Here is a 12407-nt window from a genome sequence, read left to right as displayed (position 1 = left end):
CCATGTACAAAGACCTGTAAAATGGGGAGAAAGTGCGTACCGAACTCCAGCCTCGCCCTGACGGCTAGCTTTGTGTGCGGCTGCATCAAGCTGTGCGTAGATCCTCAGTACGCAAACACCAAGTGTCACTACTGACTGAGGTTCTGCCTGTCCCCTGTGTTGTGAAGGATGGGCCTGGCCTCATTGCCGCAGAACGCCCCGAGTAGTTGGACCGTCCTGTACCACCTGTCGTTTGTGGAGAAATTTTTGAAAGGAAACACCTTCGACCACAAGGCCATCTGGCAGTGGTCAGCACATAGTATCCTCGAGACCCTTTGGGAAAAAGCGAGGGTGGATCGCGTCCTGTGGTTCCCCGTGCAGACTGCCAAAGTTATTTGGCAGAATGCCTCATCGCCAGAACTTTCAAACAAGCACAAAGACATTGCTTGGCTGGTCGTGACAGGGGCTCTGCCAGTGAGATCCTTCATGCACGCCCTGAATCTCTGTGCCACTGCGTGCTGCCCTTGAGGCGGCTGCGTGAGGGGGAACAAGACTGTCTATCACCTCCTTCTGGACAGTGCCTATGCACAGGAGGTCTGGAGGGGGATGCAGTGGTATTTGTCGAGGTTCATCCCGAGTAGATCCGTGATGCGGGACTCCATGCTCTATGGGCTGTTTCCCGGGATGCACACCGAGACCAACATCAACTGTGCCTGGAGGACCATCAATGCGGTGAAAGACGCTCTTTGATCTGCCCACAACTTGCTGGTCTGTCAGCTGAAAGAACTGACCCCGACCGAATGTTACAGACTGGCGCACTCCAAGGTCCAGGACTACGTGCTGAGTGACGCGCTAAAGCTTGGGGCAGCCGCCGCCAAGGCGCGGTGGGGAAAGACCACCGTATGAAACCCCTCGTCCAGAATAGAAAAAAGGGCCCTATCTGGTAACTGGGCCCAGCTGGCACCTTCCCCAACTGGTCAGGGGGCCAACAGGGACTGTGCGGGGTGAAGACTGCCGGTGTATTTTCTTTGCTTTGTTTTTTTTCTTCATTGTTTTGTTTTTTTTCCCCTTTCGTTGGTGTACGTACGCCCTGGGTAACCCAGAGCAGCTTGCATGACTGGGTAGGTGTATGAATGTGTTTTTTTTGTACATCTTATGAATAAAGTATATTTTTTCAAATTAAAAAAAATGTTCTTATCGGCTTTTAATATCTGATATGTTCTTTACTTAAGGACCCTATATTAAACCGATTTTTTGGAACAGCAGCTTGCTCTGTCCTCTCCATGCATCATCCTAGTATTGCAGTATTCCTAGGAATGGTGCAGTCTCGTTAAACCAATTTTAAAAACAGCCTTATCAAAAACTGAAGAAGGGTGTCTAGGCCTGAGGCATCGGACTTCCTGCTCCTTTGCTGCTTGGCCTGCTGTGTTCATCCAGCTCTGGACCTTGTAATCTCCAGCAGCTCAGCACTCTGGAACCGTAACAGCCCTTAGCCCAACAAGTCCACATCAAACCTCAGAGTATCCCAGCCAGACCTATACCCCACCTAATCGACCTCTCCCTTCACACTACAGGCAATTTAACATGGCTAATCTACCTAGCCTGCACATCTTTGGACTGTGAGAGCACTCTGAGGAAACCCACACAGACACAGAGAGAATGTGCAAACTCCACAAAGGCAGTCACCTAAGGCTGGATTCAAACACGTGTCCTGGTGCTGTGAGGCCGCAGTGCTAAATACTGAGCCACCATGCCGCCAAAGTGCTTTCTCTCAGCACTCTCACCCAACTTTCTCCAAATATGCTTTTTCCAAGGTAACCGTTAATCTCTCCTTTTCTGCATGCTCAGCACTTGTTCCAATGTTCGTGCCTCATGTGTGGTGCATGTCGCATCTTCCCACCAACACCATCCCTGAATATTCACACATGGCAACAGAAGTAAAAGAAAATTGCCTGCCAATACTACCTCATTACAAATAGCATTTCAGAAAAAAAACAAAAGATGAAGCGATCGAAGTACTCACTAGTTTTGACTTTGATGGTGACGACCTGGGATGTATTGAACTAGAGATTTTGGAAACACTGAGCCACGAAAGGATATGGCATATACACTGCACGTTTTTCATTTGAGTGCAACAGCAACCAATCAAATATGTGCTTTATTTTTCTCAAGTCAAGGCCTGTGAGTTTAATCAGATTACCAATTCACTGACATGGGACACAACTGCAAATGACCAAGCCAATTCTCACATTAGCCAGGCCAGGAGATATTTGCAAATCTACCAAAATGAGCCAGAAGTTAGATAAAAATGCTACATCAAGATGCAGAATTGCCTGTCTGCAAAGTACATGCTTTCTGTAAGAACTCTGCAAGCTTTTCAGCACCTGAGACGTGTTCTGCCACAATATCTCTGCCTTTCTCTGGTATTTTTGCACTTTGATGTCTCAACTAGAACTTAATGTTTCACAGTGCTCCTGTCTTGCCTGGTTGTTTATCACAGGCATGAGCCAGGCAGCTTAGCATCGTTATTACCAGCAGTCAGTCAAGGGCTGGTCAGCAGCTGTGGCAACAAACACATGTTTCGACCAAATGGTCACGTCGCAAAGTCTCAGGGAAACAGTTCTCAGTCAGGGCAAGGGAGACAGGATTCAGTCAGGAGATCCTGACACAGCATGTCCAAGGAATTATTCAATATCAGCCATGTGGGGCAAGCACGATCAGAGGATCTGTATCACTATAGTACAGAGAGGTGGCCACACTCACTACTAATTGCATTCTCAAAATGCTCCAGGAGATTGGTTGAGCCTGAATTATGAGCATCAATCCAAGCTGACCCTCTCCATTCTTGCCATTGGGGGTCAGTTTGATGAAATTCTCAAAGGTGTTCAGGAGATTGGGAGTTTCATAGCTCCCTGAAATAGCAACACAAGTGGATAAGACGGTGAAGAATTTCACTTTCACGGTCCACAGCATCAGGATCTGGTCAGCTTTGATATCTGGCTCATAAGTGAGATGAGGCTTTTTTTCAAACATGTCAGAGCATGCATTGTTCCTACGAGAACAACTATGGTTCCATTCATGCACTTTTTTTTGTTTCAACCATGAAATGGCCACAACTTGATCAAAAGTGAAAGTAGCCATCAACCAGTTTGAACTGTCAGTTGTCAAATAAATTAAGACAGAGATAAATGTATTTGCGGGAGATTTTTTTTTTAAAATCATTCATGGGATCTTGATATTACTGGATAAGAATGGCAGTTTCCTTCCCTAAAGGACATAGGTTTTTCCAACAATGACAATGGATTCACGGTCATCATTAGATTCTTATTTCCAGATTTTTTTTTAAAAACTCAAATTCCACCATCTGGAATGGTGGGATTCAAACCTAGGTCCCCAGACCATTATCTCGGTCTCTGTGGAGTAAAGTACAGCAGACTAAATAGAAAATAAACCAAGACATTGTATGCTATCTGGTGCATACGTATTCATCATGAAATCCATCACTGCTATGGACAACAGGTAAAGATTTGAAGAGACTGCATTCCGCCCCCGGCCCCAATGCGAACAGAGTCACAATGGACACCAGGTTTCATAGCCGATTGGGAAAATGCAATCGGGTATATAGTACTGGACACCTCCCAATCTTTTGTTTAGACTTAAAACTTTCATTTTGTGGGCAAAAATCAAAAGGAAACATTACGACTGTTTACAAATCGACAAATACCTATTAAAAGTCGAAATGTGTCTGTGGAGAGCAATAGGATCAGTAATTGTAAAAGGTGTGCAGACATAACTAATAAATAAAGGGCCATCGAGATCATCATAGAATTCCTACAGTGTGGAAGATGGCCATTCAGTCCATTGAGTCCACACGAACCCTGCAAAGAGCATCCCATCCAGTCTCACACCCTACTCTGTCCTTGCATTTTGCACACAAGACACTAAGGGTAATTTAGCATAGTCAATCGACCTATTTTGCACATTTATGGACTGTGGGAGGAAACCAGCGCAGACAGGGTCTGGGTAAGACACTCTTCATAGGTTCAGTGTGGACTTGATGGGCCAAGTCATCTGCTTCCACACTGGAGGGATTCTACGATCTCCAGAAACAAGCCCAAAAATACCTGGTTTGGAGACAGCTAACAGCAGAATTTAAAAAAAAGTTACTCAAATTTGCTGCTAGTTAACCAGTCCTGATGGACCAGGAAATCCCTTTTCACATACTGTGCTGGTGGATAGTCTTTAGTCAGTGTGAATGTGTCGTGATGTGACTATTTCCAAGCTCCACCTGACAAATATACAACTGTTATTAACATTTTATTCACAACATCAGCACCTTTAATTGAGCAGGGATTAGTAACATCAGTACAAACAGCCAAAAACTATGGTTCATTTGATCGTGAGCGTGATAGCAAAATCCTTCAACTGTGGTTCTTTGTGACAGTTTGGATGACTGAGTGAATGCTTTCCCACACTCAGAGCTCACGAATGGTCTCTCCCCAGAGTGAAATCGCTGGTGTGTCAGAGGGGAATTCGAGTCAGAAAAACTTTCCCACACATAGAACAGGCCAATGGTCTCTCTCCAGTGTGAATTTGCTGGTGTATCAGCAGGTGAGTTGTCTGAGTGAATGCTTTCCCACATTCCAAGCAAGTGAATGGTTTCTCTCCAGTGTGAACTCCCTGGTGTTTAAACAGGTTAGATGACTGAGTGAATCCCATACCACAATCAGAGCGGGTGAATGGTTTCTCTCCAGTGTGACTCTGGTGGTCAGTTTCCAGCTGGGATGGATGAAGAAATTCCTTCTTGCAATCTGCCCATTTCCACAGTGTCTCCCAAGTGTCACTGCGATGGTGTTAGGACATTTCAGATGAATCTTCAGACTCTTATACACAAACCATTTGCATTTGTCCAAAGTGTGAGTGCTGCTTTCTCCTTCAACGTTCAAAATCCTGAGATAATTGGGTTGTGAACTAAATAGGGAGACAGATCGAAGATGGAGAGAGAAGATATGTGGAGAGGAGACGGACAAGTCAAAGATGCCAGCATGGAGCAGGTAAAGGTGAGTATAGGTGGGGAGGTAGTGAGGTGATAGGTCAGTTTAGGGAGGACAGACAGGTCAGGGGGGTGGGATGAGGTTAGTAGGCAGTAAATGGGGGTGCAGCTTGAGGTGGGAGGAGGGGATAGGAGAAAGGAAGAACAGGTTAGAGAGGCAGGGACAACCTGGGCAAGTTTTGGGATGCAGTTGGGGGAGGGGAGATCTTGAAGCTTGTGAAATCCACATTGACACCATTGGGTTGCAGGGTTGCCAGGCAGAATACAAGTTGCTGTTTCTGCAACCCTTGGGTGGCATCGTTGCAACACTGCAGGTGGCCCAGGATGGGCATTTCGTCTGAGGAATGGGACGGGGAGTTGAAATGGTTCACGACTGGGAGGTGCAGTTGTTTATTGTGAACCGAGTGTAGGTGTTCTGCAAAGCAGTCCCCAAGCCTCCGCTTGGTTTCCCCAATGTAGAGGAGGCCACAACGGGTACAGGGGATGCGGTATACCACATTAGCAGATGTGCAGGTGAACATTTGCTTGATGTAGAAAGTTTTCTTAGGGCCTGGGATGGGGGTGAGGGAGGTGGTGTGGGGGCAAGTGTAGCACTTTCTGCGGTTGCAGGGAAGAGTGCCAGGTGTGGTGGGGCTGGAGGGGAGTGTGGAGCCACGGGAGTTACGGAGAGAGTGGTCCCTCCGGAAAACAGGCAAGGGTGGGGAGGGGAAAATGTCTTTGGTGTTGGGGTCGGATTGCTGATGGCAGAAATGTCAGAGGATGATGCGTTGGATCCGGTGATTGGTGGGGTGGTACGTGAGGATGAGGGAGATTCTTTTTCGGTTGTTATTGCAGGGACGGTGCGCGAGGGAGGAGTTGTGGAAAAATGCGGGAGACACGGTCAAGGGCATTCTCGATCACTGTGGGGGGAGCAGCGTTGCGGTCCTTGAAAAGGAAGGACATCAGATGTACGGGAGTGGAATCCTGGGAGCAGATTCGGCAGAAGTGAATGAATTGGGAATAGGAGATGGCATTTTTTGAGGGCGGTGGGTGGGAGGAGGTGTATTCTAGGTAGCTGAGAGAGTCGGTGGGCTTGAACTGGATATTGGTTTCCAGACGGTTGCCCAAGATGGAAACAGAGGTCCAGGAAGGTGAGAAAGGTGTTAAGAGATGGCCCAGGTGAACTTAACGTTGGGGTGGTAGGTGTTGGTGAAGTGGATGAACTGTTCGAGCTCCTCATGGGAGCACGAGGCAGCGCCAATACAGTCATCCATGTACCGGAAAAAGAGGTGGGGTTCAGGGCCAGTGTATGTACGGAAGAGGGATTGTTCCGACAAAGAGGCAGGCATAGCTTGGGCCCATGCGGGTACCCATGGCCACCCTCTGTCTGTAGGAGGTGGGAGGAGTTGACAGAGAAATTGTTGAGGGTGAGGATGAGCTCACCTAAGCGCATAAGGGGGTCAGTGGAGGGGAACTAGTCAGACCTGCAGGACAGGAAATAGTATAGGGCTTTTAGGCCATCTGTATGGGGAATGCAGGTGCTAATGTGCTGTACTGCATCTGCTGTGCCCGTTGTGGCCTCCTCTACATCAGGGAAACCAAGCAGAGGCTTAGGGATCACTTTACAGAACATCTACGCTCAGTTCGCAATAAACAACTGCTCATCCCCGCCTCCCTAACATGTTCTTCCTCTCACCTATCCCCTCCTCCCGAGACTGACCTATCCCCACCTACATTCACCTTTACCTGCTCCATTCCCACCTCTTTAACTTGTCTGTCTCCTCTCCACCTGTCTCCCTGTTTATTTCAGTATCCCCTGCCCCTTCCCCATTTCTGAAGGGTCTAGGCCCGAAAATGCCAGCTTTCCTGCCCCTCGGATGCTGCCTGTCCTGCTGTGTTCCTCCAGCCCCACACCTTGTTCTCTCACTTTCAGCCAGAGGCGGCCGCGCATGCGCCCAGCTTCACCTCGGCCCTTTTAAAGTTTCAAAGCTGCCGCACATACGCCCCGCGGATCATTGCCCCCAATAAAGATGGTGACGGTCACACACACCTATCGTCATCTGAGGCATTGATTTGTTTTCTGCAAATGTGAGTCTGGGAGTTTCAAATGTGTGTTTTCCGACGTGCACTAACTGTTTGTAAACCTTCCAAACCCATACAAATATTACTTCCCTCCAGCTTTCAGCCATTTTGCTTTCTTTACCGTGTCCTGCTCTTACCTCAATTGCACAAATCTTGGTCTCAGCGAAGGATCTAGGCCCGAAACGTCAGCTTTCCTGCTCCTCCGATGCTGCTTGACCTGCTGTGTTCATCCAGCTCTGCACCATGTTATCTCGGATTCTCCAGCATCTGCGGTTCAAATTATCTGAGCAACTCTGCGCTGCTCTCGTGGATGAGCACGTGGTTCACACCGATCCCGCCCCCTCCTCATTCTGATTGGTTAGAATGGCAGCGACATCCGCCAGTCATGCACGGCACCCCTGTGCCCCTATTGGCCCCTCGCTGACATCAATCACCCAGACGCCATTGTCAGCTGGAGCATGCGCAGTGCTTTGTGTTGGCAATGTGAGAAGCTAATGATCGTCGTCACAATGTTGCATTTTGAGACAAATGAGACTGAGAACTGGATGAGAAAGATTGTTACATCAGCGATCCTGGGGTTTTAATAAGTCGCTCTGAGGAATGGGCATTGCACCCGAAACGTTAACTCTGTCTTTTTACCTTCACGGATGCTGCTAGACCTGCTGAGCTTTTCCAGCAACTTTGTTTTTGTTCCTGATTTACAACATCCCAGTTCTTTTGTTATTTTTTAATAAGTCGCGATTGAAAAGGGTTCCTGCAGCTCAAAGCTAAAGATACTCTTGATACCGCTCTGTCAGCGAATAGAGAAATGGCGGGGAAATAAGGATAATAAATACAGGTCTAGTAGTCCTCAGGTAAGATGTAAAGAGAATAACTATGAATATGAAGAACATCACGTGGTGAAGTGAGGTGAGTGTTGTTCATATGAACTGTGATTGGGCAGAGAGGGAGGTTAATCAAAAAAGAACAAGCATAAAGGACATTCTCAAGAAAGGTCTGTGCAATGGTAAGCAACGAGAATCAGAAGATAAAAGTCCATGACAGAAGAAAAAGTTTGAAGACCGAGGCTGCAAAAACTCCAATAAGTTGTATCACTGCTCTACTGCCTAGTTATTGGCATAAGCAGTATAATCCACATTTACCTGGAAATAGAGATAATAAAATGTGAGGCTGGATGAGCACAGCAGGCCAAGCAGCATCTCAGGAGCACAAAAGCTGACGTTTCGGGCCTAGACCCTTCATCAGAGAGGGGGATGGGGAGAGGGAACTGGAATAAATAGGGAGAGAGGGGGAGGCGGACCGAAGATGGAGAGTAAAGAAGATAGGTGGAGAGAGTATAGGTGGGGAGGTAGGGAGGGGATAGGTCAGTCCAGGGAAGACGGACAGGTCAAGGAGATGGGATGAGGTTAGTAGGTAGATGGGGGTGCGACTTGGGGTGGGAGGAAGGGATGGGTGAGGGGAAGAACCGGTTAGGGAGGCAGAGACAGGTTGGATTGGTTTTGGGATGCAGTGGGTAGAGGGGAAGAGCTGGGCTGGTTGTGTGGTGCAGTGGGGGGAGGGGACGAACTGGGCTGGTTTAGGGATGCAGTTGGGGAAGGGGAGATTTTGAAACTGGTGAAGTCCACATTGATACCATTAGGCTGCAGGGTTCCCAGGCGGAATATGAGTTGCTGTTCCTGCAACCTTCGGGTGGCATCATTGTGGCACTACAGGAGGCCCATGATGGACATGTCATCTAAAGAATGGGAGGGGGAGTGGAAATGGTTTGCGACTGGGAGGTGCAGTTGTTTGTTGCGAACTGAGCGGAGGTGTTCTGCAAAGCGGTCTCCAAGCCTCCGCTTGGTTTCCCCAATGTAGAGGATGCCACACCGGGTCCAGTGGACCTGGAAATAGCTGTCTCAGTTTGTCACTGTAGTTTACTTCATAACAGATAAACTCCACACTTTGTCTCAATAAAGCCGACAGTTGGTTCACAAATTAGTTCTGCTGCCAAGTCCGTTCCTGTTTGAAAAGGGGTATAGATCATATTTAAATAGAAAATGCTAAATATCAATTCAGGCTGGCAGCCAAACTCCACTCCCTCACCACTGACTCCATCCCTGCCCCTGGTAACTGGCTGGTAACACACTGCTCACAGTCATGGTGCAATATTTCACCCCAAGCTGAGCTTCCAACCACATTACTCACACCCCGCCCATTATCACAAAGACCACATACAATTTCAACCTCAGCAGCATCTCAGTTCATTTGCTGCTGAAACTCTCATCCATTCCTTTGTTACCTCTCGACTTAACTCCCCAAACACACTCCCGGCCAGCTTCTTAATTCTACTTCCCTGAAATCTTGAGATGATCCAAAAATCTGCTGCCCATGTGTTTACTCTCACCCATTTCAGCATCTTCGAGTTTTGCCATCCTGTGCTCATTAACATGCACATTTTCTGGGTGGCAAAGCACCAAGGTATTGAAATTCATGTCCTTATTTTGAAATTTTGTCATTATACCTCCTTCGTTTGATAGTCCCTCCACCTGCAAAACCCTCTGAGGTATATCTGAAGAAGGGTCACTGGACACAAAACAATAATGCGGCTCTTTCTCCATAAGCACTGCCAGATAAGCTGAGTTTTTCATCAATTTCTGCTTGTGTTACTACTTTCAAGCATCTACTGTTCTTTTGGTTTTTCCTTCAAGACATTTGTTCTCCCTGACTTCCAACAGCCAGTAGATTTCTGGTTTTAACTCTCCCACCTTTTTCATGTTTTCAGCTTCCAAGGCCATAAGCTCTTGAATTTATTCCCTCAACATCCCTGGATTCAAAGCCCCTTTGTTTGTTCAGGATATTCCTTGAAACCTACTTCTTTGGCCAGTTTTGGGTCACTTGTCCTAATAAGTGCCTGGTATCAAATATTGTTTTATGACAACCTTGTGTAATATGTCAGATCATTGAATTGAATCAAAAATGTGAAAACATTTAAATTGTCCTTTTGGAAAACATCACTAATTCTTCATGATCATTTGGTAACTCCTTACCTAATATCATTGCAAGTGCGACTTCACCACACGACCTGTACTGGTTCAGAAAGGTCAAACATCAAATTATCCAGATGTAACTGAGGATTGGCAATAGTTACTGATACCTTTGGAGAGTGATCCAAAGTTCATGTATCAGGATATGGTGAATGAATGACATGGTACAGAACTCGTTGGATAACATAAGCTCAGAAACAGAACAGCGACGTCTCTCTTCTGACTCGAGAGGGTCTAACTTTTTAATGGAAAAATGTTCAGGTTCATTTATCGTTCTTCACGAAGAATGAATTGTTGATCTTATTCGGCTGCATGTGTGCAAATAATTTCTTTCGATGTGAGGTCAAAGAAATTCAAAACTATTCCCCATCCTCCCACAGACTTTGTCTCACTGTTAAGGTGTCTACTCATGGACCTAGGGGATCCAGGTATATGATTATTTGAAGTTTGCATCACATTTAGACAGTCGTTAAACATGCTTTTGGCACGCCAGCCTTCATTGCTCGATCGTTTCAGTTTAGGAGTTGGGAAGTCATATTGAGGTTGCACAGGATGTTGATGAGACCTCTTCTGGAATACAGTGTGCGGTTTCTGTCGCACAATTACAGGAGGCATATTATGAAGCTGGCGAGTTTTAAGAAGAGGTTTACCAGGATATTGCCTGGTATGGAAGGTTTGATTTATAAAGAAAGGTCGGATAGACTTTGACTTTTCTCGCTGGTGCTTAAGAGGTTGAGAGGCGGCCTGTTAGAAGTTCATAAAATAATGAGACATGTAGGTAGTATGAATTATGGTCATCATTTCCCAAGGGTGGGAGATTTCAAGACTGGGGGATGTTTTTAAGTTGCGAGGAGATTATGTAATAAAAAAAGATATGTGAGGCAGAATTTTGCAATGACTGTGAATAAAACAATGGCAAGTTCCAGCAGAGAAACAGGTGGCAAAGAAACAGGTGACAGTGAAGCAGGCATGTGAGGGCTAATGTGTTTCGTTTGCCAGTGACATTCACCGCTTCACAAAGTGGAGAACATTGAAGTGCAGCAGTGACGTTGATTATTTTGCTGGATATTCACCTTGCAAATGGTTTTTCCGCCAGTATCCCTGATTACATCACAATCGACAGGATGAAAGCTGCAACAAGATGTGTGGAGCCAGTGGAGTAATTGATACGGCATCTGAATTTGAATTGGAAGTTTGGAATATTGTATCCTGTCTCACTCAAGTAAAGTTGACAGCTTTTCTACCCTTGCAAATTGACAGACTCTCCCGAAGAGGAATGTCTGCCCAACGCTGTTTTTGTCAGGTTCCCAGCAGCTGAAGTGAGTGGATCGCTGGTGTTGGAAAGTGAAAATTGAAATTGAAAGGTAAATGAGTAACACGAGTGTGGGGCTACTTCAGCTCACAGTCTATTTCATATCCCAGCTCATGGCAACGGTACCCATTGTCAGGAGAAACTGCTTATGTTCCACATAAAGCTGCCTTTTGTTGAGAAACCTTGTGTACAGCGGGATAAGCAGGTAGGACAGTGTGTGTATAATATCACAAAGAATGACACTGAGCCACACATAAAACAGTAAAGTTAACAAGTTGTGAGCTTGTTTTCGTTTAGACTTTTCATCACCATGCGAGGTAACCTCATGGGTGAGACTTCCGATGAAGTGATGTTGTTCTCCTCCACTTGGAATTTATACTGCCTGTCCGTTCCGGCGACTTCTGTCATTGTGCATTCTGTTCTGTATGGGTTGCATATGGGGTCCAATTCTATATGTTTGCTGACTGCATTATGGATTGAGAACCATGCCTCTAGGAATTCCCATGTGTGTCTGTGTTTGAATTGCACTACTACGGTTATGTTGTCCCAGTTAAACTGATGGCCTTCATTATCCGGGTGTACTGATATTAGGGGAAGTTTGTCATGTCATTTTGCTGCCAGCTGATGTTCATGTACACTGATGGCTAGTTTCCTTCCTGTCTGTCTGATATAATGTTCGTGGCAATCGTTGCGCGGTATTTTGTAAACAATGTCAGTTCTGCATGTCGTGGGTATGGGGTCTTTAATCCTTGAGAATGTTTGTCGTAGCATGGCTTTGGGCTTGTGTGCTACCGTAACTCCTCGTGCTCATAGGAGTTGTCAGTTCTGATATGTTCTTGATGTATGGCAGTGTGTCCAGTGTGTTAGGGCATAATGTGTCCTCTTGGTGTTGCTGTTTAGTCAGCACCTGCGGATGAAATTGCAGGGATTTCCATTCAAAGCAAAGATTTTGTATTGGTGTTCTTCCTCTTTCTGC

General features: G+C 46.3%; 1 pseudogene; it reads left to right on the top strand.

Annotated features, from left to right (window-relative positions):
- Positions 1–1145: 1145 nt before the first annotated feature.
- Positions 1146–1309, top strand: LOC132210284 (U2 spliceosomal RNA; annotated as a pseudogene).
- Positions 1310–12407: the final 11098 nt, after the last annotated feature.

This window comes from Stegostoma tigrinum, chromosome 11 (genome assembly GCF_030684315.1).
Source record: "Stegostoma tigrinum isolate sSteTig4 chromosome 11, sSteTig4.hap1, whole genome shotgun sequence".
Lineage (NCBI taxonomy): Eukaryota > Metazoa > Chordata > Chondrichthyes > Orectolobiformes > Stegostomatidae > Stegostoma > Stegostoma tigrinum.
The sequence above is the reverse complement of the archived record's forward strand: the minus strand, read 5'-3'. Positions and strand labels throughout refer to the sequence as shown.